This window comes from Stegodyphus dumicola, chromosome 8, assembly GCF_044657685.1.
Source record: "Stegodyphus dumicola isolate Sdum_Otavi_A_Nest chromosome 8, ASM4465768v1".
Taxonomy (NCBI): domain Eukaryota; kingdom Metazoa; phylum Arthropoda; class Arachnida; order Araneae; family Eresidae; genus Stegodyphus; species Stegodyphus dumicola.
This window is the reverse complement of record NC_140775.1, coordinates 109,222,731-109,243,394: the sequence shown is the minus strand read 5'-3', so window position 1 is coordinate 109,243,394 and position 20,664 is coordinate 109,222,731. Positions and strand designations below refer to the sequence as shown.

The window sequence follows — 20,664 nt, the reverse complement described above, 5'->3', positions numbered from 1 at the left end:
AATCTGTCTGTTATCAATCTGTCTATTTAAAAGAAATAGATGCAGTTTCTAAGAATACTATTTATTTTACTTTTTAATCTGATCGACTTCAACAAAAAATACATTTAATTCATGATATATCTAATTAAAAACATTAAGTATTTTTACAGAATTGCATTACATATTTTTTCTCTTTTTAAATAAGCATGTTAGTCTAAATTCATATTCATCTAATATCTTATAAAACGTTTTGCTATTCCCCCTGGACCATCTCTACGGATAATCTCTACTGACAAAATATATTAAACTTTAATAAAGCCCATTTGGATAATCGTTAGAAATCTGTACCCTTTCAAATTTTTCAAAATAATTTTTGTTATTATAGTAAGATATAATTGTTTAGTTATGACTGGAGTATTAATGTAGTATTTTTGTTATGTGGTATTGATATTAATTGCAGTATTCATTATTAATCATTATTATGATTATTGAGAAGAAATTTTGTATTATAGATTAATTTGATTTAATTGATGAACTTACGGTTCATGGGGGCAGGTATTATGAACTAATAGCGCAAGCCATTAGGTGGCGCTTCGGGCATCCTATACTTGAACACTTGTATTAAGAGTGTGCTAAGACTACGGATACTGAAGGCATAATGATTATTGTTGTAAAATACTGTATTATAAATCTAAATAAATTACATATGTGCGTGCGTAGTTACAGTAATGGACAAAGCATACAAGGGCTATTTGCTTAACGGGGAAGGATGCCTTCGTAGAGGACGTTCTAAAGGGAACTGACTGGTATTTACGTTACACATGAGGAAAACGATGGAACCAATTATGCAAACAAGCCCATTTGCATGGATTCAAACCCAGAACAAACTACTAGTACTCATTTGTCTTTAAACGTTCAGCCACTGGTACGGTGAGATGTTTTTTAAGAATCATATCACTCACATATCATCAACTCAAATATAAAAATCAAACACACTCACATATCTGATCTGCATCTGTAACAAGTAAGACTTAAATCACTTGTAAAGTTTTCCATGATCTGAAGTTAATGATAATGGCTATAATGATGATAATGTTTCTATGATCTGTTATGGGTTTTGGTTTTATTTATTTAGATCACAGCAAAGCACGCTACAGCTATCTGCCTAAGGGGAAGAATGCCTTTGTGGACGACTTTCTAAGGAAAACTGGCTCGTATACCAGTTACACATGGGGGAAAACCCGAAAACGCTCATGTAACCTGCCCGTTCGAGTGATTCGAACCTCGGACCGAACTACCAGTGTTCACAGACTTCACCGCTCTGCCGCTGGTAGGCCTTGTATGGTGTTTTCGAAAGTTAATTAATCCATAACCCCTAACAGCCGTGACGCGAATTATCGTTATCTCTGAAAATAACTCCAGAATCAGATAAAGGTTTAAATAAAGCTTTCTAGTTAACAGATCTTAAAACATAAATGCAGTTTCTTGTGCTAACAAAATCAATCACAGCTCTTGAATATGCAACTAAATAACAATCGAATTCAATTTTAAACTTGGATTAGTAGTCAAAAATACAGAAATTAAATCTTTATCTAAACTGGCTCTATAACTCTAAGCGGCGTATCAAATTCAAATGTTGGCAGTAATAACGCAAAGCCGAATAATTACAATTAACCAGAGCTGCAAAGAACTAACAGAGCGTGCAAGCGTAGGCTAGAAACACGCTCTGTCTTACAATACGAAAACTCAGATTTAAACTCTTTAACTCATTTACATTCTGGTAAGGAAACGGAAAGTTAAAGATTGAAATTATAAATTAGTCGTTAATTTAAATAATAACCTTATACACTAAATAAAATAAATAAATAAAATCTGCTTCTTGCCTTCATCCTAGAAAATGTGTGTCAAGAAACTGTTACCACTAATCATGGAGAAAATTTGGACAATGCGAAAATCGTTAGACCGCAATTGAAAAGAAACGTTTGAACTGTCATTCTAAGAATGTTCCTTCTTCCAAAGCCACCCTGTCTGTGAACGAATAAGAAGAAACATCCGCGATCGCTTGGACAGAGAGCAGCTGCGATGCTGCATCCTTACAGCCCGACCGTCGTGCCACTTGTGGAGGAGCACAGAAAAAGAGAATGAAAGAAACAAACAAACAAAAAAAAGTTTTCCACCGACGTCTAGAGAAAGAAATTCTGGAAAGGGCGAAAGAGAAAAAAAAAAAAAAAATGTTTGGGGAGGTTGCAGAAAGGAAACCGTGCGCTACGCTCGAAAGAACAGAACTTTCGAACGGGACTGAAGAAGTTTTCGTGCTTCGTTTCAATGGGGTCAACTATCTCGCCAAAAACAAAGCTACTTATCAATATGTGAAAGTCATTTCAAGGTCAATACATAGTCTGAAGCTTTGGTCCCAAACAATACCATTCAAAATGTCTGCACCACAAACGTTCTTTGAAAGTGAATTTCTGTTTGAAAGCTTTAATTTTCAGAGTGCAACACTCTGGAACACGAGAGAATCAAATAACTTTATAATACTACCCACATGTTAATGAAAAGCAAGGATTTCGCAACCAAACGAAAATCTACTATATCCATAACACAAGAAAAAGTTACATTTAGAACGTTTTATAACGAAACCGTCAGGACAGCGACACTTTTTTTTTATTATATCAGTAAATTCATTATAAAAAATATACATAAAACATAAAAAATAAGAAGGATATAAGGTATTTTTCCTTCCTTCCTTCCAATATGCCTTCGTGATGTAACGGTAGCACTCTTGGCGCGTATTCGAGAGGTCCAGGTTCGAGTCTCGACGAGGGCATTGCACATTTTTCAGGTTTCCTGCTTCAAAAAAAAAAAAAAAAAAAAATCCTAATGACGCTACAAGGAAGAATACTGCAGTCTGAAAATTTTAAATCTTAACTCTACAGTTTACAGCTAATTTTTTTTTTTTTTTTTTTTTTTTTTTTTTTAATTTAAAAAAAATGCGAAAACAATTAAAGCCTTTAAGCAGAAATGACAATCTCGACCGCATACATTTTCTGCGTCCGGTTCGACTCTGACAAACGACAATGTATTTAAAATTTAAAAACCGTATAAATTTCTTCTAATAAAAATTGAGATTTTCAGTCTTAGCTTGTCTGAGCATAAATTACTCCAAGCACAGAAAGCACCGCGTTAAATTAATTAATCTGCACACTCACGCTTCTTTGAAACTTGTTAAAGGCGTAAGAGATTAAAAACGTAAACGCTTATAAAAGTTCAAAGATTCAGTACAATTACATAACACATGACGTTAGAAACATCTTTTACCATTGACAACAAGGCTGAAATGTTTATAACAATTTTGCGTAACGGCAACAATTGGCAAAATGCACAAATGATAATTTCATGATAATGTAATGTAAAGTCAAATTTTTTTGAGAAAACTTTGTAAAGGCATTTCTAATGTCACATAACTTCCTGAACGACTGAAATTTTGCAACGAAAAGGAAATACTTAAACGTCGAATTTAGAAATACCGATGATGTTTAGCCGTTTCTAACTGATATAATCTTTCTTAAAATATATCAAAAAAGATTGAAGAAAACTGAATGAAAGACAAAAGTTTGTTACAAGAGAAGTTCTTGGCTAAAATGAATTAGAGAACTCATAAAAAAAAAAAAAAAAAAGAGAGAAACTATCTCGACGCTTTCTGCTAAGAAAAAGAGAAATCGCGATGTCACGCGGTGAGATCACGAAATGCGTTCTAGTAAACGACCTTGACCAATTAATTGTTTCTCGTTTCTCTTCCTCCTCGGATACTTATCAGCCACCGCCAGTAGCATCCCTGATCACCTCGTCAAAACTCGCTGCTTTGCTTTCTTGAGAACAATTATAGATCGAATAATGATAAATTTTGCCGAATCTGAATACGCCTAAAAAGTCTTAAATCCTTCCTTAATCTATAAGTAAAAAGAAAAGGAAAAAAAAAGGGACTGAATTTAAAACATAGTTCTTAAAGCTTAACTAGCGAAATTTAAATGCGTTGTTAAAATTCTTCAATCCTCAGATTTATTTCCTCACTATATAAATAGTTTCACAAAATATATCACTTTTCAAATATTTTCCATTCTTCTACAATGATTATCGCAAAAGCAGAAGGGGATGTGAATACTCAACAAACACTAAACAAACAAAAAAATCTTAATTCTCTTCAAAAGAATTTTAAAAAAAAATGAAAACGCTTTTTACTTCCTTGTACGAAGTAAAAAGGAAGTATTGTAATCGCGAAAAGTTTCAGGCAGCATATTTCAACGAAAATATCCATTTTGACCGCTTTCGAATGCAATTTAACGATGTTTTTGCGTGATATCTGTACGTAAGGGCAGAATAAAAGACTCTTTTCCTCCAAAAAAATTATAAAACTGCTTTAAAATTAATTCTGAAGAGAAATTTTCGTGGCATCTGTACGTACGTATTTCGCATAACTCAAAAACGAGTAGCCTCGGAACGTTGAAATTTTATATATAAGACTGCTATAACATGTAGATGTGCACCTCGTATTTTGGTTGCAATCGGCCGCACCTAACGTATATGAATATATTTATATATATATCTACTCTGTTACCCGGCTCAGTGATCTCGGTTTCTTTACTCTTATATGTTTGTAAATTGTACATTTTTTGCTTTAAAAATGATTGAATTATGTTGTTCTTGTCTTCCGGTTAAGGTTTTTATGCCTTTAGTAAATCTGTATGCAATATTTTTAGAATTATCAACAATTTTAAAGTTGTTTAAGTGCCACTAAGCCTAATAATTTTTTTGATGGCGGCCGTTGCTTGTTTACATTTGAAACAGCAGAGTAGTGGATTTGTTGTCAATCTAGAGAAACGTTGCTTCGCAACAACAAAGCTAACGCCTTCATTTATTATTGCGAATTAAATCATGCTTAATCCTTTCTGGAATTTTTTCGAGGAAATAAGTGTTTAAGATTTACTTCGTAATTTTTAATACAGATATTTTGAGTTTTTATGTATTTTTGCCTTGTCGCGAAGTGAGAACTGAATTAATTAAATGAGCAATACTCACTCGTCTGTGAAAAACTGTTTCTTTTTTGTTTTGTTTGCTTAATTTCTTTTATACATCGTTCTAGCTTTATTATAGTATTTGAATAGAACATGTGGCAACGATTAGATAATTCTTTAAATGATATAAATTTTGTGCATTCTGAGTTATAATATGAACGAAATATAATACTGTTAAGTGACCTATTGCCAGAGTGTCGCTAAGGTAAACAAATAGAGTGAATTTTAAAGAATGCATTTATTCTATTGTGGTTTATGCGCTGTCGGCGAAGTAGATTTAATTCAGTCTAATAAGTTTAAACGAAATGCAAGAAAAAAATGCGTATAATTTAATATTCCGTACAAGGAAGCCATGTGGTGTACACATCAGATTCTTTTACTTCCTTGTACGAAGTAAAAAAAAAGTATTGTAATCGCGAAAAACCTCGGGCATCATATTTTAACGAAAATATCCATTTTGACGGCTATCGAATGCAATTTAACGATATTTTTGCCTGACAATCGTACGTAAGGACAGAATAAAGGACTCTTTTCCCCAAAAAAAAGTTATAAAACTGATTTAAAATGAATTCTAAAGAGAATTTTTCGTCGCGTCTGTGCGTACGTACGTACGTATCTCGCATAACTCAAAAACGAGTAGCCTCAGAACGTTGAAATTTTGTATATAGGACTGCTATAACATGTAGATGTGCACCTCGTATTTTGGTTGCAATCGGCCGCATCAAAAGTATATATCCACTCTGTTACTCGGCTCAGTGATCTCAGTTTCTTTATTCTTATATGTTTCTAAATTGTGCATTTTTTGCTTTAAAAAATGATCGAATTATGTTGTTCTTATCTTCCGGTTAAGGTTTTTATGCCTCTAGTAAATCTGCCTGCAATATTTTTTTTATCAACAATTTAAAAGTTGTTTAAGTGCCGCTAAGCCTTTTTCAATGGTGGCAATGTTTGTTTACATTTGAAACAGCAGAATAGTAGATTTGTTGCCAATCTAGAGAACGTAATCTTCGCAAAAACAAAGATAACGTTTTCTTTTATTATTGTGCATTAAATCATGCTTAATCCATTCCGGAATTTATTCGAGGAAATAAGAAATTAAGATTTACTTCATAATTTTCAATACAGATATTTTGAGTTTTCATGTACTATTTTTGCCTTTTCACGAAGTAAAAATTGAATTAATTGAATGGTGTGGTGTATTTAATTATGGCAAAGCACACTAGGGCTATCTGCCTAAGGGAAGGGATGCCTTCGTGGAGGACTTTCTAAGGGAAACTGGCTCGTATACACGTTACACATGGGGAAAATTACGAATACGCCCATGCAGCCAACCCGTTCGCAGGATTCGAACCTCGGACCGAACTACCAGTATTCAGCGACTTTACCGCTCGGCCGCTGGTGGGCCTAATTGAATGAGAAATACTGTATCGTCTGTGAAAACGTTTTTTTTTTTTTTTTTTTTTTTTTTTTTTGGTTGTTTGCTTACTTTCTTTTGATACATCGCTTTAGATTTATTATAGTATTTTAATAGAATATGGGGCAACGATTAGATGATATAAATTTTAAGATGATATAAATTTTGTGCATTCTGAGTTAAAAAATGAATGAAATTTAACGCTGGTAAGCGAACCTAGGGCCAGAGTGTCGCTATAGTAAACAAATATAGTGAATTTTAAAAAGTGTATTTATTCTATTGTGGTTTATGCGCTAATGACGAAATAAATTTAATTCAATCCAATAAATTTAAATTGGTACTATTCGGTTTCGAGGGACGTAAAAAATCCCAAACTATTGTTGATGCCAATGCTGCCAAAAATAATTGCGGCAACCCTAATAATTGCGGCAAGAAAATAAGTATAATAGTAAATAACTATTTAAGATTTATGTTTTAATTTCATATAATACTTTTTTATTATTATAATTTATATGAAAAAGGCTAAACATGACTGAATGGAAGCATAGGAGTATATAACTATTTCAGATCATTATTATAATTTATATAAAATTTGCTAAACATAACTGAATGGATGCCTGCATCGTTATTTCGCTACCGACTTATCGCTAAAGCATAATTTCATCTCGTTGGTTGTTCAAACGTAATTTTCTAAAATGAATGATGCCTTTTCTTTGAAAATATTCTCGGTAAAGTGCAGAATCGCACAATTATTTGTTTGCCGCTTTTTACAAGGGTAAAAACAATTGGATTTTTGTCAATTTTCTTTCACTTTTTAAGTGAAAATAGGTCGATGTGTACATAGATAAAGTCAAGGGTGTGCGCAGTGCCCTTTTTCTGCAACTATAGGATTTTTTTTTTTTTTTTTTTTTTTTTTTTTTAAGTGAAAATAGGTCTATGTGCACATGGATACCGAGTATGTGCAATTCTTAAAAACGCGTCAAGCAATGGGTGATTCTGCACTTTACCCAAAATTCTATTGCCGACTTTTTGTCATGGGCAATTCCCAAATTGTTAAATCCATAAGTTAACAAAAAAGGATTTAAAAATTAAACTAGTATTTCATTTGGCGTCTTAAAAAATATAGAACTATCAAAGCGTACGCTAGATTTGGCGCGGGCGCGTTTGCTAGATTTGGCGCTTTTGCGCATACATTTTTGCTGCAATTTTTTTACGGCCCTGGAAACCGAATAGTACCTTTAAATTAAATGCAAGAAAAAATGCGTATAATTTAATATTCCGTACAAGGAAGTCATGTGGTGTTCCCCTCCGGTTTTTTAATTTTTGAAAACAATAAATACTGAAAATTTTTACAACAATTATATTCTAAAAATGGTAATAACAATAACAAAGCAGCAACCGTTAACCCAGGTATATAACTGACATTTTAACTTTCTTGTACGAAACAAAGGAAGTACTGAAATCACGAAAAATTTCGGATATCATATTTCAAAAGAAATATCCATTTTGACCGTTCCCGAACCCACTTTGACTATTTTTCTCGTGACGTCTGTATATACGGACAGATTCCAAAACGGATTGTAAAATGGATTCAGAGTAGATATTTTTGGTGACATCCGTACGTACATACGTGCGTATATATTTCACATAACTAAAAAAAAAAAAAAAAAGATTAGTCATAGAACGTTGTATATACGGTTAACATTAGTGGCGCTTCCTTCTTATGAAAAGAAGGAATTTAGCTTATGCAATGTTGCCCATTGCTCTTTGTATATACGGTTGCTTCAAAATCTATCTGTGTCATTCGCAGATCTCCACATGTACGTAAGATATAAAATATATAAATTAATATTAGTAACTTTCATTTGGCAAAAGTCCTTTTTAATCCACATTTCAATTTAGCAATCACCCCTTTCTGTTCTAAATTGTTTATAATAATTGTTCTGATTTGCGTCTTTCTAAATTAATTCTTTTATCCTTGTTATTCAACCCTCCTGCATTGCTGATGGCTCTCATCTAATCGTAGAGCTCAAAATTTAAACAAAGAAATCATATCTATAAATACCACCATTACTATTGCGCATTTTTTTCCCGCTTCTTGGCTTTGCTTGACACTAGCCAGCATCGTTGCCACTCCACCTCGCTCATTACTTAAAGATACGTAAGATATACAAAATTGTAGGGTGCATCGCGCACCCAAAATGATGTGGGATTAAGTAACGCAAGAATGATCTGTTAAAAAATAAAATTATGTGTCTTGGTATCTACGCCAACGCCTGTAGGTTTCTTTTTTCTCTGTTATTATGTTTCTATGTCATCTTATGGATCTGCTTTTCTAATGCCAAGATATCTACAGAATTTATTCATTTTCCAGTTATCTGGAGAATTATTATACACATACACACATATATCTATAGATAGATATAATTAAGGAGTTGGTTTTTATGAGTGTTACAAAGAGTATTTAATTAATTAATTCAGAAACAGATTTTTTGGAGCACTCCCAGAAAACAGAGATATTCATCAGAGTTCATAAATGCGACTTGTTAAAGTATTCGCGTCTGTCAAAACGCGGCCTCGAGGCATATTAATTCGTTACATTTTTAGATTTTAGCTATATTTTCTTTCCAATTTTGGCCTAAGCCTTACTTTCAAAAAGATTTATTACAAGCTGTTTTCCTTATAGGTAGAAAGTAATTAATTTGTGAAATTCTTTTTATTTTAATTTTCACTAAATTTTTCATGTTTCTCAAAGTTTAAAAAAAAAATTTCCTTGATCTTTGGAATTGTAGATTTATCGATTTAATTAATTTAATTTTTAATTGAAGCTGCTTTCACGTTTAATTATATTACTTTGAATGTGCTAAAATTTTTCTAACCATTTAAAATTTATTTCTCATGCTGGTTGTATACTGGTGCCTCTTTTACGTCGTGTTGACGCTACGCAGTATCAGTCCTATGGAAGTTAGCCGAGATAATCTAATCTCTTATCAATTGGTTATTAAACTATTGTGTCAAACTATCACCTTCTTTGCTACATATAAAAAGAGACACATGCTTTCTCTTTATAAGTAGTTGCAAACAACATAAAACAGTCTTTATTTATGTGTACGGGCGACGAAAGTTCTGAAAAGTTTTTATGAAGTTTTCTGGAAAGGAGAAATTTAAATTCTCGAATCCATGAATCTTAAAAATGATAATAAATAAATAAACAAATTTTTTTTAAAAAATCAGATTTCGATAAACCGAATCACCGCGTTTCTTCCCACCAGTGGCTAAGTACGAGTAGTTATGACTGCTGAATACCGGATGTTCCATCCCAAATAAAAGGGCTGCTGGATACTTACTTAGTTTTCGTGGTATTCCACATGGGTAACGGAAGTACAAGCCGGTTTCTCTTAGAGAGTAATCCACGAAGGTTTTACCTTAGGCAGATAGACCCCGTTGTGCTTTACTATATTCCGTTAACCAAAACCGAATCTCTGCAAATTTAATATTGTTAAATCTATCCTAACCTAAAAAAATCCTTAAAGTTTTTTAATAGGAAACTTTGAAAAGATTAGTTTTAGAAAAAATAAATATACTAAAATAAAAATAAACGTCTGACAGGTTTTAAATTTTAACGGTCACCCAAAAAGGATTTGTTAATGTTTTTTTACGATCTCGTTAAGCTTGCAGTTAACCAGTCTGCTCTTGCACTCACGCTTGCTAACCAACTTTTTCTTTTCTTTTCTTTTCCTTTTTTTTTTTTTTTTTTTTTTTTTTTAGTCCAAAGGGGCTTTGTCCCTGAAGGACTATTGTTATCGTTTCGCGATTTTGCGTTGGTTCACTATAAATGTCCATTTCACTTTTCAAACTGTTGCCACCAAACGTTAGAGTACTACATTATATTATACTTGAAGAAATTAAATAATGAAAAATGTGCATAAATGTATGTATATTTCTCGCATTGTAATAAAACAACGGTACACAGAGCCATCGAATTTTGAATGACGTAATCCTACTACGAATATGGGCCTGTGAAAGCCCAAATTTGAAATTTGGAATTTGTTTTATTGTATCGATTTCATATTTTGTAAAACTTTAACGAATTTTTGATTAACAAGGACTTCAAAGCGAGCAATGGCAACGTAGTACAGAAAAAACATTTTACATTTTTATCTCCAGTGCGCGAGGCTCTGTATCGGAAATTCTAAAGGTATGCTCAATTAAAATTATTTTGCAATATTGCTTTTGAACTGAATTTTATGGTTTAGGTTTAAAAAAATCTGAAACCTTTCAGATTTTTTTTAAAGCTTTTTTCATTATTAAAATTGTTTCTTCGCCCTTTCGCCACATACAGTTCAACAACAAAATCACGCGAGAAACATTCACGCATTCATGCAGATTTTTCATTATTTAGTTTCTTTAAATATAATACATGGCGATAATATTTGGTGATAACAGTTTGAAGCGATGCAAAATAGCCCTTTGGATCTAGTGCCCCTTTGGGCTAAAAAAAGGAAAGAAAAAGAAAACAGATTGTTGCTCTTTTAGTGAACAAATAGATCGTAGATATTATCACTTCGTAACGGACCTGAGTGGGACACAGTCTTTAATTTTTACTCGGAATCAAGCATTATATACTTAATATTTATCTAAGTTAACTCTTGATATAAACTTTTTTCGGTCACACCAGTGGCCGGGTGGGTAAAACGGCTTAACACGGAGAGTTCGACCTGGGCTCGATCACAGCAAAAGGAGTAGCTGCATGATTGATTTTCATGGGTTTTCCCATGTTGTAATGGGAATATGATCCATTTTCCGAAGCTCTCGTGTGCTTTGGCTTATTCAAATAATTTAACTTAAATCTGTTTCTTCTACCACTTGCTTTGATTTTAGAGATTTTTGGAAAATGCAAAAATTTTGACTTAATTTATTTAAATTATTTTAAGAAAATTCAATAATCTTTATCGTTAATTTTATTTACAAAATTTCATTTATATGTTCTTAATTAAGGTGCCTTTTTAAAAATCGCACTTTAAATTTGTTTTTCATCATGAAAGCAGATTTATTACCAGCCTGCCTCCTAAAATAGCCATCATAAAAAATATGCAATGATTTAAATGAGCAATTTATGTAATTTTCATAAAATATTTAACGTTTCTAACTAGACATCTCACGATTTAAATGCATTTTTACTTAAATCAATCAGAATAAAAAGTAAAAAAAAAATATATATATATATATATATATATATATATATTTTTAAGAACTGTGTTTATTGCTTTTAAATCGCTTGTTTAAAAAAAGATTCGCTTGAGTATCAGACAAATCAAACTGATAACTTGGTTTGAATATCAGACAGATTAAATTTGAAAGTTAAATATCTTAGGCTTCACTGGATGGAAGCATTCTGGCACGTGGAAGGTAAAAGTATTTCATTTCAAACAGAGGCAACACATTGCTTTTAAAAAGAGGTTATAAGGTATACAGTACGCGTTCTAGACATTACATTTCACGGAATTCAAGGCTCATAATAGATATGCTATTATAATTAATATAATTCAAGACTTGAATAGACTTGAAGTTTAGCATTTGAAAACTCACAATCAATTAAATCAGCTTAGACTTTAAATGAATTACTTTTAAAAATATTGTAAAATTGAAAAACGATGGAGTATATATTAATTTCTGCAGGAAATATTTTGACGAAGGACAGTTATCAGAAAATAAATTATTCTGTGCTGTATTGTACTTAAAAAGATATGTAATAACGGAAATATTAAACAATGGTTCGATAATAAACTTGAAATTAAGACGAAATGTTCTCAAATGTTCCTTACTTTCAGACGATACTTTCTTTTCAAATCTGTAACATCAATAATTAAAATGTGCTTTCTTTCAAATCTGTAACATCAATAATTAAAATGTGCTTTCTTTCAAATCTGTAACATCAATAATTAAAGTGTGCTTAAGAGTTAAAAACGTCTGAATGCATCGCGAAATTTCGGTAATTAATGTGTGAGGAGCTAAAAAGAAAATCCAGTTAAATATCGGTATTCTGAAACATTTCGTAAACGCAAAAAGTAATATTACTTATGTACCTGTAAAGTTCTTCAGGTAGTTGACAGGAGAAATATTGATGAAAATATTCGCAGCGGCAGATGTCGGAAAAAATATTTTTAAATTTACTGATTTTACAATATCTGATTGTTTTATTATTTTGTGTCATGATGGAATAAAAATTATATTAAACTATTGTAAATAAAAATGCTATGCATTTAAACCATCCCCCTTTCTTTTTTCGTTTTTTAAGTCATCAAATTCCTTTTGTTTGAGAATGGCTTCAGAACATTTTGGTCACGCTGACAAAAGTTAAAAACATAAACATCTCAATAAAAAAATATGTGTTATAGATAATTGAAGTTCTTGTTTTCGATGTTCTCTGTGTTTTTTTAATGTTATTTGCTTACTATCTTGTTGCTTTTAACAAGCTTTCCATTTTAATAAGTTTTCCGTTTAAGAAATTCCTAATACTGTGATACCTGGAAAAATTCTTAAAAGCGCTATAGTGCATTCTGAAATGTAACAAGATATAAAGCGAAGTATCATTTTTTTCAAGAGTATATTTACTTCACCCTTTCATTTGCTCTGCTGGCATAAATACATAAATCCTTTCACAAATCCAAGTTAAAGAACGCACGTAACTGATTCAAAACGTGATCATCAGCATCTGTTTAATGAACATTGGAAAAGAAAAAAAAAAAAAAAAAAAAAAATCATACTCCAATTCCGAAAAATCAGACAAGCGGGTGATCCGTTATTTCCAAACGATTCACAATAACACGCTGTGAACGGAGAAACCAACGATCACTTCCGCCACAATGGTGCCAGGACGTGACATCGTGGCGAAATCTACGCGAGTGCCATTTTAGGTATTATTTTTCCGCATCTACCGAACATCACCTGATATAGCAAGAGAAAAGAATATGCGTAGTGAGTTTCTCCAACTGGATGAGTAAAGGCAAGCATTACATCACTAACCTGCACTCCGATTTTTGACGTTTGGTGATTGCTGACACAGGAGATAAGCGATACAGAACGGATGGCCGTGATGAGATTATTTCTTTCATGTTCAGTTTACAGAATAGAATAAAATTAGGTGTTGATTCTTATAACTTTTATGGAAGAAAACCAACAATTCTGTACCAATACCTTCTTATACAGTTTACCTGTTAAAGAAGGTATTAGCTGTACGGTGTAAGTTATATTAGAAAACTCTTTTGTAGAATTAAAATAATGCCCTAAATATTCATAAAACTTATAAACCAAATATGTAAAATTTATTATATGTTAACTCAAGAGTTAACTCACTTACACTCAAGAATAATCTGCCCCTGTAATAATAGCATTTTTAAATGAAACTGGTTTGTATCTTCATTAAATAAATGTAAATAATTAAATAAATAAACATAAGCCCCACGCAGACAGCTTGTTTCTTACGATTCCGACTAGACTAGAAATATCAATATCCAGCAATTTTAATCGATCAGCTACTGTCCATTATTAGTTTGTAGAGTTTGAACGTGACAAAAGTATCTAAACCAAATAAATGTATATGCAAATAAAAGCCAAATTTATTCCATTTGAAACCAAAGAAGGCAGAAATGCTTGAACACTCCTTGTCGCGAGCGCCAGATCTTTACTTTTTAAACTGTAAGCATAGTATTTAACAAACTGAGCGATTTAGAAGCAGTTAGCGTAATTCTTAATTATTTAAATCCTAATCATATTTATTAAATAATGTATCTAAATGATACAATTTTAAATTCATTGTAACATAACTGTGTACATTGTACGTAACTGGTGCAGAATCGTTTTTGTTTCAATTCTTACAGGGCTTAATTTCTAAAATTAGAAGTGCCGAAGCCCTATGGAAGACCGTCAGCAAAGAGGAACAAAAGTAAATAAATAAATAAAATGACTATTAAAATCATTAATAATTTTAAAATTAAATAGTTAATAATTATTAAATTAATTCATAATTACCTAATTAATATGTATCAGTCATTATTTAATTAGTAATTATTATTTAATTAAAAATCAATTAATTATTATTTTTTAATAATTAAAGATTAAGGTAATTAAATAAAATGTACAGAGATAAACTAAAACTTAATAAGCGATTTTTAATATAATTTTATAGCAAAAAATAAAATTTTTCGAGATCAAAATTTCTACTGAAATTGTTGTTTACATAAAAGAAATGCCGAAGCCTTCTTATTTAGGGCTCCGGTGCGCTCCGCCTAGAATTATGATTTATCCCAAAAACTAAGAAGTACCGAAGCCGGACTGCGGTGGGCTCCGGCGCAATTGAAGCTCTGAATTCTTTATGATGTTCTACATTTTTATTTTCTTTTTACTTATTTATTTAGTTCTCTCAAAATGCTACACAGTAAACTTTTTTAAAAGGTGCTTATTGGCAATCTAAAGTTCTTAAGTTTTAGTTTTTTTTTATAGAATATGGAGATTTACTAGAATTTCCGAAAAATGGAATCATTGATCTTCAGAAACAAAGTACTAATTCCGAAATTCTCGAATCTCGAGAAAATTAAAACTTCGGAGAAAACACGATCACTAAGCTGGGCTATTAAATTTTATAATGGTTTAACCAATGTAAAATATACTCTCACAATTCGCGTCACAATCTTTTGCAAAAAGCTCAACAACACGAACACCCATGTTATCTAACGAAAAATCGGCCTGATAATCAGCGTAGTAATATCAGTCAGTTAATCAAGCTTTCAGCTCACTGTGATTGAAAATCACCCAAGATTCTGCTAGATAAGCATATCTGCTTACTTACACGATCATGACAAAACACATTAGGGCTTATGTGCTCATAAGAAAAAGTGACTTCGCGAAGAACATTTTAAAGTAATGGAAAGGAAAGAATGGAAATGGAAAGGAAGAATGGAAGCATGAAATGGAAAAACATTCATCGGCATTTTAACTCAGGTCTAACAACCTATGTACAGAGGTTTTATCCACTTTACAACTGGAGGATACCCGCAGATATAGATGGAAATTATAGTGCATATATTGCTATAAATATTTTGATGAAAAATTAGCATAATCGTAAAAATTGAAATTATTATTACTGAATGTGATAAAAATAATATACAGCGAAGTTTCTTTTTCCTCTATTAAACATGTCTCTACGTGACGATCATTTCTGACTGAATTTAAAGTTCAGCTTAAAATCAGAAAAAATGATGTTTAGAATGCAATTAAAAAAAGTAAATAGTATATTACTATATATAAATTTTTCTCTAAATTGTAAGTCTATAGAGACTTTTTAAACTGATAATTTTGAAAAATTACTACATGAAAAGGTATCAGATATTTACAGCATATTCTACTCTGTTCGTAGTAAAGCACAAAATAGCTATACAATTTAGTAGCTACAGAATTTGTATACGAACAGGCATATGCAAGTATACACAGTTTTTAAAGATTAATTAAAATGTGAAAAATTCTAATGAAAGCCTACGTAATCACGAAAAGAAAATTTATACTCTCCTGATCATTGTATTATAGATAAAGTTTAAAAAAGTCGTATGCAAATGTCTTCCGAATCCATGAAAAAGCTTGTTTAAAAGTAACGAACGTTATATTCCTAAAGTTAACCATAACTAGATGAAAACTCGTAATGCGTGGTAGTTGGTCAAGAACTACAAACAAGAAACGTGTGTCCACAAAAAAAAAAAAAAAAAAAAAAAAAGCAAATTTAAAAACCAGCTTTTCATAGATCGCCATTTGTGACATTTTGCTTGGTGAATCTTCATCTTCCCCACCTGCCATCATCCTCTCTTCTTCCTAATATGGAAGAAGAAACTTCTCCATCCGCCATCTTGATCCTGCAGGTTCCATCCAACCCTACACGGTCGTGTAGTGTCGACCTACGATTGGAGGAAAGTTCCTCCCTGAAAAACCGTTGTTCTCGCCACCATTACGAAGTTCCTGTATTATTTGTTTATTCCGTCAACGAATCTCCCTGATTCTTTATCACAATAATTGCTTTTTTGATTCTTTTGAATACTGTAGTTGAATACAGGATTTCTGCAAATGATTAAAAGATACGGGCATAAACATGACATCAGAAACAGCTGACTTATCCTAATCGCTTCGGATGTCATATCTGTCCACGTTTCCTTTCATCACTAGCTGCCATCGGATAAATACAAGAAATTATTTTGCTCACAAATAACTAAACGAAGCTATAAATGTATTTCAGTGTACTGAAAAATTATTCCCGTTTTGTTTCGAATAAATAGAAAGTATTCATAGTGAAAAATAAAGAAACTTTACTACATTAAACCCCTTTTTCATCTCTTCCTCCCTCCCCGTACTGGTAAATCCTGTGTTGCTAAGCACAATAAACTACAAGGGGAAAATAGGACTCAGAATTTACATAGTGTTGCTAAAAGCATGATTTAGCTCATCAAATTTGCAAGAAACAAACTTTAGCATTATGCCTTAGCATCTTCTGATTTTTCTACTGGCAAACTGCTTGGCGTCACACTATTTCTTCTACTTAAATTTATACAGTTTCTAAAATTAACAATGTCATGAATTTAGAATAAAAAAATCATATGGGCAGAAAAACAAAGTAATAAATGGTGCCTAAAAGCAAACCAAAAAGCATTCTGCTCAAATTTTATTCACCAGTATCAGCTTTAAAAGACTAATTTAAATTGATAAAAGTGTCAGTTTAACTAAAAGCTGCATGAAATAATTAGAAAATAACAATAAAGGATAATGAGGTAAAAGTTAAATTACATTACAGCTTTTAAATAAAATAAAAATACTATTTTTTTTCTTCAATAAATACATTATCTTATAGTAGCGAATTGAAACATAAATATTAACGTTAAATCATGCGCCATTGAAAAAAATCTTACAAAACCTCTTTTTAAAATTCAACAACATAATTCAAAATCTTATAAACACGTGTTCTGAACTATTCTTATTTTTCAGTTTATAAGACTTCTGCTTACAGTCAGAATTAAGAAAATTCATGCATTAGAAACACTGGGTATTAAATGTGATATCAAATCTCTTCTTCTTTATCAGCAATCAGTAACAAAACCTGTATTTCTTTACGCACACACGTTAAAAAAAAGGAAAAATTAAAATCCCAGGACCTCTTTTTTATCATATTTGTGTGCGCGCATACTTACAAATAAATAAAAAGGAATGCGAAAATAAAATCTAGACATCACAAATCTGGGGGGAAGAGTAATATTTTTTACTTTTCGATTCGAAACTGCGATTTTTAATGCGATTCTAGCGCATCAGGAATCGAAATTCATTCTATATTTACATTTTGAATGATATGATCAGGAATTTCACTAGTTAATAACTGATTGATTAAAAACAACTATTAAAATATAACTAATTATTTCGAAGCGAAAAGATTTAAAGCAATGACATTTTGATAATATAATTAGCGTCAAAACATTAAAGTTTGACATGAAATAATTGATAGAAACATGATGATCACTCTCTGAAGCATTAGAATAATAGTCAATAAACTGAGTCTGAATTTGTTTAACCAAAATCATAAACTGAGGTTAACTACTGAAATTTGAAATTATTATAAGCATTTAGAATAATCTTATCAAATCTTTCAAATCAAATTTAGAATAATCTTGAATCAGTTTGCGAAACAAATCATTGAATAACATTATCTCTCTAAACATTATCAAATACGTATATATTCACCTAGAACAATGTGAAATCAGTTTGCTAATAACATCATAGGAAAATATTAAATCACGAAATTAGGAAGTAAAATTTAAAACTGAGAATATTATAGAAAATAATACTGTATCACTTAACGAGGGTGGGGGTATTTACAGGGCTGCATCGAATCAATTTAAAAGCAGAAAAGAAAAGTAATATTTACTCACGGAATTGACTGACCTGGAAAATGAATGACTATGTTGATTTCTGATAATGCTTAGAAGAGATGTAGATGCAGACAATCGATCAAGACTTGCATCGACGACCGCAGAAACGAAATATAAAAGGCCAAGATGCTCAACTACCAAAAAACGATCACACAACCGAAGGAAAAGTTGCTATAGCAAGTGGTCGGTCGTTAAAGGGAATCTTAGCTGAGGGAAAGTTTCTGCGCATGCGCTGCCGTCACCGCCCCGTCACGTGGCCTTCGCGATGAGAGAGAGCAGGGGATGCTGGGTTGTTCGGATGGATGCTGAAGCTCAAAAAAGGCGAATTTTCTTTTCATTAATTTTCTTTTTTTCTTTTTTTTTTTTTTTTTTTTAATTCTTCGCCTACCGTGTTCTCCCCGAGCATCCGCATAGTAGAACGTTTGAGGGAAAACTTGGCTTCTGCATTCCACGGCACATGCTGAGTCGGTGCTCTTTAAAAATCCCTTGCCAATGACGATGCTTCTTGCTTACTTTCTTCCACCGAACCACCATTGTAAGGAGGCGTTTCCTACGCGCTGTATCCGCTGTTTCTAATCAAACGTGGTCTCGGTGATGATTCTTGTAGCAGTCAACTGCCGAATTCGATTACAATTAGAATTTTGATAATTTATTATATTTTCTCATTTTTATTTAAGTAACTAACATCATTATAATTTTCTGTCGCATTATTATTTGGTGCAGTGGTGTCTAATCTTTCGCAGTTTCGGGACAGTATGGCGCAATAAAAAAGCGCCAAAAGCCATACCATCCGATAAAAAGGCCAAGTACCATAAAATTCACTCCTGCGAATTCATTATGCTAATTATATTCATTTTGTCTAATGCCTTTTCAGATACAAATTTATTATTGCTTTTTACATTTAATATTAATTTCTTTCGTGTCAAGCCATGCAGAACAGCTGTTACAAAATTGAGAATATATATTATAATGATCTTAATGAATCAACTAGTGTAATTTCACGGTCCAGCTAGTAATTAGTAACAACAGAGATGGAGAACTGCATTTATCGCTTTTAAATCGCTTAGTTAATTCTTCATTGCTTAATATTCGCAGATTCTTCATTACATAATAATATAGATTTTTATTTTGACAATTTTGTTTTAGATCTGGCAGTGAATGTATTTAAGAAAATCTTGACTAGTTTTTTTGTATTAATATTACAACCGCGGAAAGAAACTTTTTCTGCCTTTAGTTGATTTAAGTTCTGCCTTTAGTCGTATTTAAGTAAAGCAACATTTGAATGTCTGTTAAATGGAATCACGTTTTAATATGCGTTCATTATAACATCCATGTAAATACTCAAGAAATGCTTCATAAATATGTTAGTAGTCAAACAAAACTTGAGTTTGTTTTTTGCAGGAAGAAATAATTTAGTAATTTAATAATAATTAATATTAAAACGAGAAGCTCTTTATAATTTATAGTACAGGCTCGTTAAGCAGCCAATTTTTTTTTTAAACCAATTCGGGACATGAAGTAAGAAAAAGTGCCCTACAACAAATGGTCGATTATTCGTCTCTCTTTTTTTAATCGTCAATTTTTATTATTCGTCAGCCACTGCTTACAGTCCTTTGGGTAGAATGTATTTACCAGAAAACAAAAAATAAAACTGAGAACAATAACTAAACACAATACCAATTTAAAAACAGGAACCATTGTACAATAAAACATGCTTGTTTTGTCACCGTAATTAGAATAAAAAGCTAAAATAGTATTTTGGAAAATACTCTATTGAATTGTTAAATGAAACTAAACAGAAAACAAAATCTGGTGAAAATTAGTGTTTAGTTTAGAAGTCCTAGTTTATCACATCTTTAAAAATAATTTACGTGTCAATTTTTAAAACGTCGTGTACCAACTTGTAAACACCCGATTGCCTAATGAATCTAATAATGCTTTAGATTTCCAACCAACATATCTGTGTCCTTGTTTCCAATTCTCAGTGATGTGTCTCGAATAACTCTTTTGGATGTATTAAAATTTATGTTAGTTCGTTGAGCACATGGACAGAATAAAATTTTTTTACCGCTCAATGATCTCTCTCAGATAGTTTTTGATTACTCTCATTTTCGAAAACATTACTTGTAAACGTAAACATTGATCAGCTCAGTGCGTCACACTTTTTCTTATCTTAACGTTTCGGAATTATATTAAGCAAGGTGCTGATGTCACTACTAACACTAGAAATAACAACTAAAGT

At 31.7% G+C, this 20,664-nt stretch overlaps 1 protein-coding gene across 1 annotated transcript in view; it reads right to left on the bottom strand.

Moving 5' to 3' along the window:
- Positions 1-19,165, bottom strand: part of LOC118186902 (uncharacterized) — a 106,903-nt gene extending 87,738 nt beyond the window's left edge. Inside the window, exon 1 of the mRNA XM_085822255.1 lies at positions 18,436-19,165. The gene's annotated coding sequence lies outside the window, so the exon portion shown is untranslated. The remainder of the gene's footprint in view (positions 1-18,435) is intronic.
- Between the last annotated feature and the right edge of the window lie 1,499 nt (positions 19,166-20,664).